The sequence below is a fragment of the Myotis brandtii genome, unplaced genomic scaffold (assembly GCF_000412655.1).
Source record: "Myotis brandtii unplaced genomic scaffold, ASM41265v1 scaffold630, whole genome shotgun sequence".
Classification (NCBI taxonomy): domain Eukaryota; kingdom Metazoa; phylum Chordata; class Mammalia; order Chiroptera; family Vespertilionidae; genus Myotis; species Myotis brandtii.
The window spans coordinates 2,160,637-2,174,171 of record NW_005370412.1 but is presented as its reverse complement, the minus strand read 5'-3'; the positions used below and the strand labels follow the sequence as shown (position 1 = coordinate 2,174,171).

General features: G+C 40.7%; 1 protein-coding gene across 3 annotated transcripts in view; it reads left to right on the top strand.

The window, feature by feature from the left end:
• The first annotated feature begins 314 nt into the window (after positions 1 to 314).
• The window catches only part of FAM163A (family with sequence similarity 163, member A), a 60,099-nt gene continuing 46,878 nt past the window's right edge, over positions 315 to 13,535 (top strand). For 2 of the 3 annotated variants that reach the window (XM_005880246.2, XM_014528374.1), the window contains exons 1-2: positions 315 to 456; positions 11,981 to 12,140. The gene's annotated coding sequence lies outside the window, so the exon portion shown is untranslated. Of the gene's footprint in view, positions 457 to 11,980; positions 12,141 to 13,051; positions 13,270 to 13,535 lie in introns of those variants that run through there. The other variant, XM_005880247.2, reaches the window with a different exon arrangement.

Below are 13,535 nucleotides of genomic sequence, written 5' to 3'. Positions count from 1 at the left end.
CTTTCATGCTGAAATGACATTAGACAGTAATTCAAATCCACATGAAGAAATAAAGAGCACTAGTAATGGTAACTACATAGGTAAATATATAAGATGGTAAAATATATTTTTTGTTTTAACTGTTTTTCTTCTGATTTAAAATACAAATGTATAAGGTAATAATTATAAATTTGTATTGATGGATATGTAATGTATAGTAATTTGTATGAAAACAGTAACATGAAGAAGGAGGGGGATGGCACCATATACAGTAGGAGAAACAGAACCAATAAGACATTCATTCATTCGTTCATTCATTCTGAGTTGGTTTATGTGATCATGGAGTCTGACAAATCCCAAGATCTGCAGGGTTAGTCAACAAGCTGAAGACCCAGGAGAGCCAATGGTATAGTTCATGTCCGAAGGCCAGCAGACTCAAGACCCAGGAAGAGCCAGTGTTTCAGCTCAAGCCTGAAGGTAAGAAAAAGCCAATGTCCCAGGTTAAAGACAGTCAGGCAGGAGAATTCCCTGTTACTCAACAGAGAATCACTCCTTTTGTTCAAGTCAGGCCTTCTACTGATTAAATGAGGTCCACCTACCCCTGGGAGGGTAATCTGCTTTATGCAGTCCATGAAATTTAAATGTTAATCTTGTCCAAAAAAAACCTTAAAGAGATACCCACCCAGAATAATGTTTGACCAAATACCAAAAAACATGACCCAGTCAAGTTTTTACATAAAATTGCCATCACACTATTGAAATTGAAAGTTGGTATTAATCTGAAGTATTTGCTATAATTTAGGACAGCGGTCGCCAACCAGTGGTCCGTGGACCCCTGGTGGCCCGTGGGGTCCGAAAGGATGGCGACCGCTGATTTAGGATGTTAATTGTAATCCCTATAGCAACCACTAAAACGTTAACTAAAAATATATACAGAAACCACATGATTATCTCAATAGATACAGAAAAGCATTTGCCATAATCCAACACCCTTTTATTATTAAAACACTCAACAAACTAGGAATAGAAGGGAACTTCCTCAACTGATAAGGGCCTGATGAAAACCTACTGGTAACATTGTACATAGAGCTGAAAGACTGAAAGCTTTCCCCAAAAGATCAGGAACAAGACAACATGTGTACTTGTGTGACTTCTATTCAACATTACACTGGAGGTTCAAGTTTGGACAATCAATAACTAAAACAAATAAAAGGCATTCAGATTGGAAAAGAGGAAGAAAATCTATCTCAATTTGTATATAACATGATCTCATGTAAATGAAAACCCTAATAAACACACACAAAACCTATTAGAGCTAAGAAACAAATTCAGTAAGGTTTCAGATATAAGATCCATATACAAAAATCAATTGTTTTCCTTTACACTAGCAATGAACAATCTGAAAATGAAATTAAGAAAACAATTCCATTTACAATAGCATTAAAAAGAATAAAACACGTAGGAATAAATTTAACAGAAGTCCAAGACCTGTATATTAAAAGTACAAAATGTTACTAAAAGAAAGAAAACCTAAATAAATGAAAAGACATTCCATGTTCATGTATTGGAAAACTTAATATAGTTAAGATGTCAATATTCCTAAACTGATCAACCCTTATCAAAATCCCAGCTGGCTTTCTGTAGAAATTGATAAGCTGGTCCTAAAATTTATATGTTAATTCAGGGGACTCAGAATAGCCAAAACAACCTTGGGTGAGGGAAAAAAGAGAACCAAGTTAAAGGATTTACACTTTCAGATTTCAAAACTTACTATTAAAACTATAGTAATCAAAACTGTGTGGTACTTGCATAAGTATAGACATGTGAATCAATGGGACAGAACTGATAGGTAATAAACCCATACATTTGTGGTCAATTGATTTTTGACAAGAGTGCCAAGGATAGCACCCTTGGGAAAAGGATTGTCTTTTCAACAAATGGTGCTGGGATAAATGAATAGCCACATGAAAAAAAATTAAGTTGGACCCTACCTTGCATCATATACAAAATTAACAGAAAATGGATCAAAGACCTAATTTAAGAACTGCAATTGTAAAACTCTTAAGGGAAATTATAGGCATAAATCTTAGTGATCTTGGATTTAGCAATGATTTTTGTCCTACCCCTCATGTTTCATGAAGAATATTTACAGAGTATATTAGTCACTGATACTTCTTTTCCAAATTTCAATGCAGGCATGTTAGAGGTACTCAGGTGACATTTATTTTCCCTTATGGCAATTTATGTCTGAACCCCTAGATCTTTAGAAATGAACAGCTTTCCCTAGTGGGATTTGGAATAGTAGCTTCTGTAATAATACTTGCACTGCCTTTGGAATAAAAAGAATTAGCATATGAATTAACTTTGTTTAAAAGTCTATGTGAATTCTAGTGAAAACTAGAAACCTCCATCACTGAATGGCATTGTGTATGTAAGCCTGTTGCTCACAACCTCAGTCTTGGCATGTATTGGAACACAAACTCTCGAGGATTGTTCCAAACAAATTGGGTCCCAAAAAAAGAAGAATGACTCATGGCAAGAACCCTGCAGAGCGCCTTCGTCTGTTTTTATGATTTATGATCCCCAACCTCAGTGGTGGCTCCCACGATGTGGTCTGGACCCGCAGAGGCCATGTCTGACATTTTGGCAGCGAGAGGGGCATATACCATCTTGAATCTATCTTGGGCTCACGAATCACCTTTCTTCCCTGCAAAGTTATCGTCTGCTTAATTATAGATGAGAAGTTTGCATCTGTGGCCTGAAACCTGGGCCAGGTTTAATAAAGCCTGAACTGGCTCCCAGTTTCCAAGGACAGTCAACATCCAAGGAATCCCACTGCAAACTTTCCCAGGATTATGGGGTTGATGAAAAATGCCAATCTTCCCCAAGTATAACGTTTTCTCAGATTCATGAGTGGCTACCAATAATAATATATAACAAAAGTAACTGCTAATATAGCAGGGTTTGAGTGAGATGACAAGAAAACCAAAATTAACTATCAAGATGACATACAAAAATCATTTCCCATCTGTGTTCTTTCCTCTTCCTCTAAAACAAAATGTAGGGCAGTTTGGTATGGCCCTGTAAAAGAGGGATGAAGGACTTCTCAAGATTCCTTAACTACCCATGGTGTAAAATCCAATGTTTGGGAAATTCTGTGCAATTACTATTTTTATAGCTACTAACATGCATATTGTATAAAACTTAGAAGATTCAAAAGTATCTACAGAGAAAGATCTCCCTCCCATCCATTTCCCTTAATCCTCCAGTGTTTATCTCAGGGGCAGTGATGCCAACTACTATTCTAGGTCCGGTGGATAGAGCAGCGAACAAAACAGAGCTCTTATCCTCAGTGAGCTTACATTCTAGTCTAGAGAGACACGAAAGAGCTTTAGGAATTGATAAATCCTATGAGAAAAATAAAATAGCCTGAGAAGGACCAGCCTTTGAGATTCCTAAGGAGATCATGGTCAGCTCTGGTAAATGTTAAGTATGGAGTAAGATGTAGTGGTATGTCTATAAGATTTCCCAACATGAAGATGGTTGGTGACGTTGGCAGGGGAGGGGAGGGAAAGGAACTGGGTTATAATGGGCAAAAGAATGAATAGAAAGTGAGACAGTGTTAGCCTGTAACAGTGGAGACCATGTTAGACACTCTCGAGATCTGCTGTGAGTGGGCAGAGAGATGGGGCAGTAGCTGGGCTGTTGTGCAGGCTAAATAAAGTAGTGCATATAAAGTGCTGAGCCCAGTGCCTGGCACAGAGTGGGCACATAGCTATTCTTAGTATTATATTTCCTATCCCTAGTCCTTTCTATGTCTATTCCAAGTTCATTTTTTCCCTTAAAATGTTTTCCATCTATGATTGTCTTATTTGAGTCCTGGGAATGTACAGGACTCAAAGAGTTACCTGGAGTTATGAATGATCTCAAAGAGTTACCTGGAGTTACCTGGTGTATCTCTGGCCACTGCTGGACAAAAGCTACTCTTTGAGAAATTGTAATGGAAGGGCTTTGCGTTTTAAGTGGCCTGTCAGAGTGCATTTGGTGCTGATAGGATGAACTTAGATGACAGCTCATTTCAGCTTGAAATCATGCGCTGGAAGGTGCTGCGAAGTACCCAATCTCAGACAGTAAGTGATCTTTCTCCTTTTTTCTCTGCTGCTCTGTCAGACCTTCAGCTTGGTCATAGGGCAGAGGAGAGAGCACCCAGGGAATTTGTTGTCTCTAGACAGGTTTTCTGGCATTTTCATATTTTCCTGACAAATCAGGAGGGGTGGTGTTGGTATGTTTGTGGTTTATTTGGTCTTTTGTTTGCTAAATGTCTGCCAAATAGACACATTTCCCTAGTTGTCATCACTTAAATGTCCACAGTCTATCCACGGGGATAAAAAGACAAAGCAACTTGCAGAAGGGAAAGTGGGCTGATGATGTTCCTCCTGAAGTCACTGCAGTGCTGTTCTGCAGGGCACCAACTCACTTCCCAGGAAGCAGATCCAGATGTTTCCAAACCTGGGCATCTGTGCACCAAGTCCTGTTGAAGAATCAGTTAGTTAATCCCAGCGTTCTCAGTTAATGCACCCGTTTGTACCCAGCTGGCTAACTTGTTCTGGGAAGAGAACATTCCTTCTCATCTTCATGGCTGACAGTCAGAATAGATCCTCTGTTCTTCTCCTGCCAGCTGAAAGGCAGCACCCTGAAGCTTCTTCCCTTGGAGTTGTTGCTTCTTAAAAGCCCTCCCTTGTTGTCTCTAGCAGTCTCCTTTTCCCAAAGCAATACAGTGTATGTTCATTATATCATCCCATGTATTTGTGACTTCAGTCACCCATTGCCTTGCACTGACCTATAGTTGTTTTGTGTGCATCTGGTTTTTCCAACTATAACTCTGAGCCCCTAAACTTCTTTGAATTCCTTTCAATTGAATATAGAGTATAGACATTCTGTAAATATTTTTGAATTAGTTTTAATGCATTGCTTTACCCTCGAGGATCTTAGAATTTCACTGGGGAGGCAAGGGGTAACCAGATGAAATAGTGGGCTGATGATGAAGAACAGGGCAAGGCAACAATTTAATGCCAGAGGGGAAACGTAGAGCCGGAGGTCCTGTGCTGAGGACGTCAGGGGAGAGAAAGTCACAAGGCTGGGCCAGTCTGAGAAGGCTCGTACTTTGCCTGTAACAGTCCTCACTGTGTCCTGAGAGGAGAAGTCGGTAGTTGCCTTCAGAGTTGGCCTGGTTTGACAAATGAATCTCGCTAGCATGACCGTATTACCGCAGCTGTCATTCTGTCCTTTGCACACTGATCTCTGCTTCCCAAAAGGAATTTGTTCTGCAGACCCTCCCAGCTCCTGGCCCTGGGAAATCTCCCTGCAAACTCTACTTCTGCCCTCTTTTCCCACTCACTATCCAAAGCTCTTTCATCACTATTACTTTTTTTAAACCTCTGTTTCTATGAAAAGATTTATCTTATGGTTCAGCTCTCTAAAAGAAAGCGCCAATAGCAGGAGAATGGGCGTAGAAAGGGTGCATATGTTTTCCTGCGCTGCTTTCTGGGTTCTGCATTTGTGCTTTTAATCTTGCTGCTGTCAAACTTCATTAGGAGATTTGAGCATCAGCCTCCTACCTCTGGGGCCTGCCTCCCATCAGCCCTGGCAGAAATGAGGATGGTGTTTGAGATTGGAAGAAAGATAGGTTGGGTATTGCAGAGAGCCCTTACCCACCAACCTTCCAGCCTACTCACCTTTCATATTGCACGGGGGCATTTATCCTCCCACTTGCAAGCACTAGCTGCATTAGGGAAGCCATCAGAAGGCCATGCGCTGGCATCCATAAAGTGGTTTAAAAACAGTAGTGGAAAATCAAGGCTAAGCCTCTGTAACCTTTGTACACCTTTGAAAGGGAATGGATTTCCTCTTTGGGGGAATATGGAGTAGTGCTGGAGGAGACCCCCACTCCCATCAAAGTAGGCAAAGTCATTCCAAACAGTCCTGGCGGTCACGGTGACAGATGTTACAGCCAGACAGCCTTCACATCTGCTCTCTGATGTGGCTTTGCTAGGTCCAAGTAGTACGTGGACTCTTGCCTCAGAGGACCGGTAGTGAGCTTCTGGGAAGGAAGAGGCCCCCCTGGTAACATTCCCTTTCTTGTCATTTGATATAAAGTAGAAACCAATGCCATAGAAAGAAACTAACTTGTGGACATTTTTAAATTTCAAATTATGGATAAAAAATTATAGACTTGTATAAGAGAAAACCCATTGATCTAGGCTTCATAATCTGGTCCCTCTCTAGAGAAATCTGTGGTCTTAATTACTGATTAAGCAGTGCATGGCATCTTTAAAAAGCAAACTTAAATCCTGATGCTGATTTAATACATGGCGTGAATGTCAGATGGCAGAGTTGGCCATGTGGAAGAAATTAAACTAACTCTCCTTTTTGATATCTCAGGAAGCTTGCAACAGAAGAACCTATTTTTAGATTTTAAAAAATATTTTCCCCCAGTTATACCAACACCACCAAAACTGCTTTGGAAAATGAAGAACAGCCCCCTCAGATAAGGGAGGAGGAAATGTTTCCACTGGCCAAGGAGACTAGATTGATGCCTGAGTATCATCACACTTCTGTTAAGTGATGTGGCCCCTGTCTGAATGTTACTTTGCTTTTTTAAAAATCTTCACCTGAGGACATTTTTCATTGATTTTTAGAGATAAGAGAAGGGGAGAGAGAGAAACATTGATGTGTAAGAGAAACATCGATTGATTGCGTCTGGCATGTTCCCCGACCAGGAATTGAACCCGCAGCCTAGGTATGTGCCCTGCCCGGGAGTGGAACCTGTGATCTTTCTGTGTGCAGGTCAACACCCCTACCAGCTGAGCCACAATGGCCAGGCAGAGGGTCCTTTGATTTTATAATGAAAGTCAATAGATAAATATTATTGACTTTGCAAGCTACTTTACTAAGAGAGCAAAGGATATGGGTACTTTTTTCCTTGATGTTATCCTATATATATCTTTAAGAGAAAGGCCGTTTTCAGCCTAAATAAGTCCCCGCAGATTAAAACAACAGCACATGAACACATGCCATGGCTTCCGATAGTGGCAGATTAAGTACTTCAGACCCACCCTCCTGAAGTATAAGCTGAAGATAAATAAAAGGTTGGTTAAAGGTTTATTTTCTAAATTAAAATATGTTTTAAATCTTCTTAAAAACACCAAAGAGCTAACAAGTTAATGAAGAATTACTGGCTTTAAGCCCCAAGAGAAGATAGAAGTACAAAGAAATGAGCTTTACAGTTGGGGCCACTGGGGGGCATTTGGGGATTCTGGTTAGAGGTCCAAAGTTGGAGTCCATGGTTCACCCAAGGTGTGGCTGCTGCCCCACCCCCTGCTGATGGTTGGGATCATATACTCTAGGGCAGTGGTTCTCAACCTTCTGGCCCTTTAAATACAGTTCCTCATGTTGTGACCCAACCATAAAATTATTTTCGTTGCTACTTCATAACTGTAATGTTGCTACTGTTATGAATCGTAATGTAAATATCTGATATGCAGGATGGTCTTAGGCGACCCCTGTGAAAGGGTCGTTCGACCGCCAAAGGGGTCGCGACCCACAGGTTGAGAACCGCTGCTCTAGGGGAAGGGGAATGGGAAGGGGTACAGTACTTGTTCTTGGGTGTGGGCTGGATTTAGTGACTTGCTCCTAATGAACAGTATATGGCAAAAGTGGTGGATACTCTTTCTCTACATGGTCTTTCATCCTGGGTTTCTTTACACCATGGTGGTCTCGGGGCTCTAAGATGACAAGGGAAGATGTTACAGGGCTTCTTTCTTAAGCTTTAGACTTTGGAACTCATACAATATTACTTGCACCATATTCCACCGTATTCTGTTAGTAAGTCCCAAGGACAGCCAGAGTCTAGGAGGTGAAGAAAGCAGGGGAGAAGTACAAAGTCATACTGCAAAATGCCATGGCCACTGGAATGAGAGAAGTTTCCTTCTGTATAAAAAGCATCTACAAAGACCTGCAAATGTTATACTTAATGGTGAAACTTTAAAAGTTGTGCTTGCATATTCAGATCTGAAAAATGGCATTATAGCTCAAAAATAAATAAAAAAGTGATAGAATTGAAGAGAGAGACAGTTCAACAAATAAAAGTTGGAAACTTCCAAAATTCCACTTTCAATCATAGATAGAAAACTAGACAGAAGATCAATGATGATATAGAAGACTTGAACAACACTATAAAACAACTAGATATACATCTATAGTACACTCCACCCAACAACAGCACATGAAACATTCTCTAAGATAGACCATATGTTAGGCCATAAAATAAGCCTCAATAACTTCTAAAGGTCTGATATCATAGGAAGCATGTTCTCTTACCAGAATGGAATAAAATTAGATAATACTAACATACATTTGAGAATTTCAGAAATATGAATAAATTAATACACTCCCAAATAACCAATAGGTCAAGGAAGAAATCACATGGGAAATTAGAAAATTTGAGATGAATGAAAATAAAAACAATACACCAAAACTTATGTAGCAAAAGCAGTGCTAAGAGAAAAATTTATACCTGTAAACAGCAATATTAAAAAATAAGAAAGCTCTCAAATTCATTACCTAAACTTCCACTATAGAAAACTAGAAAAAAATAACAAACTAAACCCAAAGCAAGAAGGAAGGAAGGAAATAATAAAAAGATTAAGGTGGAAATAAGTACAATAGAAAATAAATATAAAATTAATGAAACCAAAACTAGTTATTGGAAAAAATCTACAAAATTGACAAACCTTTAGCTAGACTGACAAAAATAAATAAATAAATAACTCAAATTACTAAGCTTAAGAATGAAAGGGAGGTAATCTCCTACCTCCTACCAACTGTACAGAAATAAAATGGATGGTGAAGGAATGCTATAAACAATTGTACACCAATAAATTAGAAAACCTAAATAAAATGGACAAATTCCTACAAAGATGCAAACTATGACACTGACTCAAGAAGAAATAGAAAAATCTGAATACCTATAGCAAGTAGATATTGATTGATAATTTAAAAACTCACAAAGAAAAACCCAGTCCCAGATAGCTGATGAATTACACTGTTTAAAGGTGAATTAACACCAATCCCTCACAAACTCTTCCATTAATAGAAGAGGAGGGAACACTTCCCAATTCATTTTATGACATTAGTGTTACCCTGGTACCAAAACCAAAAATAAAACTACTGACCAATGTCTTTCATGAATATCAATGCAAAATGCTTTAAAATATATTAGTAAATATTGTTTCAAGCAATATAAAAAAATGATATACTAACCCATGTGGGCTTTATTCCAGGAATGCAAGGCTGGTTGTTTTCAATCAATGTAATCTACCATGTTAACAGGCTAAAAAAGGAACAAAAATCACATGATTATATAACCCGATGTAAAAGCACTCAACAAAATTCAACACTCATTTATAGCAAAAACTTTCCCAAAAATAGGAATAGAAGGAAAATTTGTCAACTTGATACCGACAGCTAAATCTTTGATATCTAGGGCTAGAGTAAGAGTTCTTAGATAGATTTACACCAATAGCATGACTCATTCTATGAAAAAGTGAAAATTTGAACCTTATTAAAATTAAAAACTTTCTAAAATCCCATGTAAAAGGGGTAAAAAGACAAGCTACAGACTGGGAGAAAATATTTTCAAACCACATATCTGCCAAAGGACTAGGATCTAGACCAGCCGTGGGCAAACTACGGCCCACGGGCCAGATCCGGCCCATTTGAAATGAATAAAACTAAAAAAAAAAAAGACCGTACCCTTTTATGTAATGATGTTTACTTTGAATTTATATTAGTTCACACAAACACTGCATCCATGCTTTTGTTCCGGCCCTCCGGTCCAGTTAAGAACCCATGTGGCCCTCGAGTCAAAAAGTTTGCCCACCCCTGATCTAGACTAAAGAACTCTCAAAACTCAACAATGTTTTTGTAAAACAAAACAAAACAAAAAAATCCTATTAGAAATGGCCAAAAGATAAATAGATAGCCAAAGAGAATATGTAGATGGAAGTATAGATGCCATGCCAAATAAGTAAATGGAAAGATGTTCAACATCATTAGCCATTGGGAAATGAAAATTAAAGCAACAATAAGATATCACTACACATCTGTCAAATGGCTAAAACTTAAAAACTAGTGACAACATCAAATGCTTGCAAGGATGTGGAGAAACTGGGTCACTTATACATTGCTAGTGGAATGCAAAATGGTACAGCTACCTTGGAAAACAAGTTGGCAGTCTCTTAAAAATCTAAGCATGCAACTACCATATGATCCAGCAATTTTACTCCTGGGCATTTATCCCAGAGATATGAAATACATGTTCACAAAAAACTTGTACATGAATGTTTATAGCAGGTTTATTAGTAATGGCTCAAAACTGGGAGTGGGGGAAGGAACAACAGCCAAATGTCTTTTAATGGGTGAGTGAATGGTTAAACAAACCATGACACGTCCATACCACCCAATAAATAAACCTAGATGAATCTCCCCAAAATTACACTGTATGGAAAAAATTAAAAAGATTACATACTGTATGATTTCCTTTATATAACATTCTTGAAATTCCACAGTTTTATAAATGGTAAACAGATAAGTGGTCTCTAGAGGTTAGGGATGGGGAGGGGTGTCAAAGGGAAGTAGAGGTGACTATAAAAGGGAAATATGAGGGATTCTTCTGGTTTTGTTCTGTATCTTGAGTGTCTCAATGCCAATGCCAATGTCAATATCCTGGTGTTGATATTGGACTAAAGTTTTGCAAGATGTTAACAATGGGACAAACTGGATAAAGGGTACCTGGGATCTATCTGTCTTATTTCTTACAATTGCATGTGAACCTACAATTATCTCAAAATGAACATTCTGATTTTAAAAGTTATTCTTGATCAAATGATCAAGATTAGCAAGTAGAGGAAGATACTTGCAGCTTATAACTGACAAAAGCATATAGACAGAATAAACAACAAGCTTTTATGAATCAAGAAAAAGTCAGATGACTCACTGTAGAAATAGGTAAAGATTTGAACAAGCACTTCACAAGACAAAATTCAAATAGGCTATAAACACATGTAAAAGCGCTCAGCCTTATTAGAAATTAAGGGTATGAAATGAAGATGACAATTTTGATACAATTACGCATCCACCAGATTGATAGACATTAAGAAGTCTAACAATACGATGTTTTGGCAAGGATGTGGAGCAACTACCATCCATCTTTGGTGGGAGTGTAAATTTGATTACCACCTTGGAAAACAATATGGTATTCTTTAATAAAGTTATATAAGCATACCCTGTAGCCCAGCAATTCTACTCCAAGGTATACACCCTAAAAAGTTTGCATTTGCACACCTGGAGATATATACAAGAACTTTATTAGCAGTTTATTTGTAGTGGCTGCAACTATAATTACATGCAACAAAAATGAATGACCTCACAGACATAATGAAGTGAAAAAAGAGGCCAGAAGCATATACACACACACACACACACACACACACAAGTTCATGGTAAACAGAAAGTAAAACTAAATGGTCATGTTTAGGGATGCTTAACAATTTTATAAAACTTTAAAGATATAAAGGAAGTAAATACTATAAAGTAAGGATCGCTGTTGCTTTAGGGGGAAGGGAAGGGAAGGGAAGGGAAGGGAAGGGAAGGGCAGGGAAGGGAAGGGAAGGGAAGGGACGGGACGGGGCCAGGCCTCGGACGCTGGGGGAAGGCACTGCTTGGCTTGAGGGGGAAGGGAAGGGAAGGGAAGGGAAGGGAAGGGAAGGGAAGGGCTATGAATGGAAATTGGTGGGCAGGGGAGGTTCTGGGGTGATGGCAATGACCTGGGTGCTGATTGCACAGCTTTGGTTTATGGTGACTCATGAGGCTATACATGTATCTTGTCTTCACTTTCTGTCTAATTGTTTATAACCCAGTAACACATCTCTTCATATTTCAGTTTTGCCTTTGAGAAGAAATGAGATGGAGGAATGTAGGTGTGAAGTTTGTGTAAGAAAAGGCAGCACGTGAAAATCTGAGGTCAAAATTAAAAACCTGTGATAAGAGAGAGGAAATAAGTGGAGTGTTGAAGCCACCAGTAAACCTGCTGGAAGGATCAGGTGGGTAGCTTGCCTTTGGATGTTTGTTTGCTTGTTTGTTTCTTTGTTTGTTTGTTTAGAACAGTGATTTGGGAATAATACAGGTTACTCCAAGTGCTAAATTTCTTACTCCCTCTACTTTACAAGTTGGGCCTGGGCTGAGGGACCAAGCTTTTTATTTTATTATATGTTATTTTATTTTTTATTGATGCATTATTCACCATTGACTTGAATCATCCAGACTACCCAGGGTATGCGGAGGACCACATTTGATTTGAGGAGAACACTCCCTATTTGAGCCTCTGTTAACCTGGATGGCCCCATCCCTCCCTCCTCCCGGTCTTCAGTCCAACCAGGATTGGAGAGCAGAGTGAGGAGAAAGATGAGCAGGACAGGGCAGGGAAGAGTTCCACGTTGCGATGCTTTGGACGTGCTAAAAAGTGACAGTTCCCTTCCATCTCCTCCGGTCATGTTCTCAGAGCAGACTGATGTCAGAAATTGCCGTTAGGGGTACAGCACAGAAGCAGCCGGTAGACTTTTAAACATTCACTGTGGGTGGAGCGGCGGTCGGCTTTGCTTCTTTCCTGCCAGATCTCCCCATCACAACTATGATTACACACTGTCTGCTCCGCCGGGAGGTCGGGGCACCCCTCAACGGCAGGGACATCAGGTGTCGTTGGACTTCCAGGGACCCGTGTGGGCCAGAAAAAGGAAAACATGGGAGCCTTTCAGGCGGTCGCTGGGCAAAGTCCTGTGGGCAGCGACATACCGTGGTCCTAAGACTTGTTCTCGCAGGGTTTCCCGTGCTGGACCTGTCTGTGCATAGCACGCCAAGCTCCCTGTCCGAGTTTGCATTTCTTAGGCACAGGGACAGTGGAACTAGAGGAAGGCACCAGCCCGCGCTGTTCTATCCCCTCCCTTCGCTCTCCTGTGAACAGGCTCTGGGGTGGGGGCTCTCCCAGGGGTGGGGCCAGCACCAATCAGGTCGCGCGGTACCTGCCCCCAGCCCTGGCCACCTGGAGGGGCCGTGAGGTTCTCGGCTGGCTCGGTGCAGGGCCAGTACTCAGAGCGCCACCCCAGCCCCGGTGCCCGGAAGGACGAGCGCAGACCCCGCGGGAGTTGCCTCAGGCGCGGAGCTGGCTCAGCCTCGGTAATGGTAACGGGTTGGGGCGCTCCTGGGCACCTGGTTCCTCCAAGGAAGGAAGAGGAGGGAGGAGATGGGGCCGGGCGAGTGGAGGACCCCGCAGGACACTGGGTCCGCGCGCGTGGATGTCCCTCGAAAGTGCGCCTCTGCGCCGGGATAGCGCGCCTGGGCTGCCTCCCACTGTCCATCTCGATCTTGACCTTGGCGCTGTCGGGCTGGGCTGGGCTGGGTCCGCAGTTGGCTCTCCCTCTCGGCACAGTAAGCCGTTCACT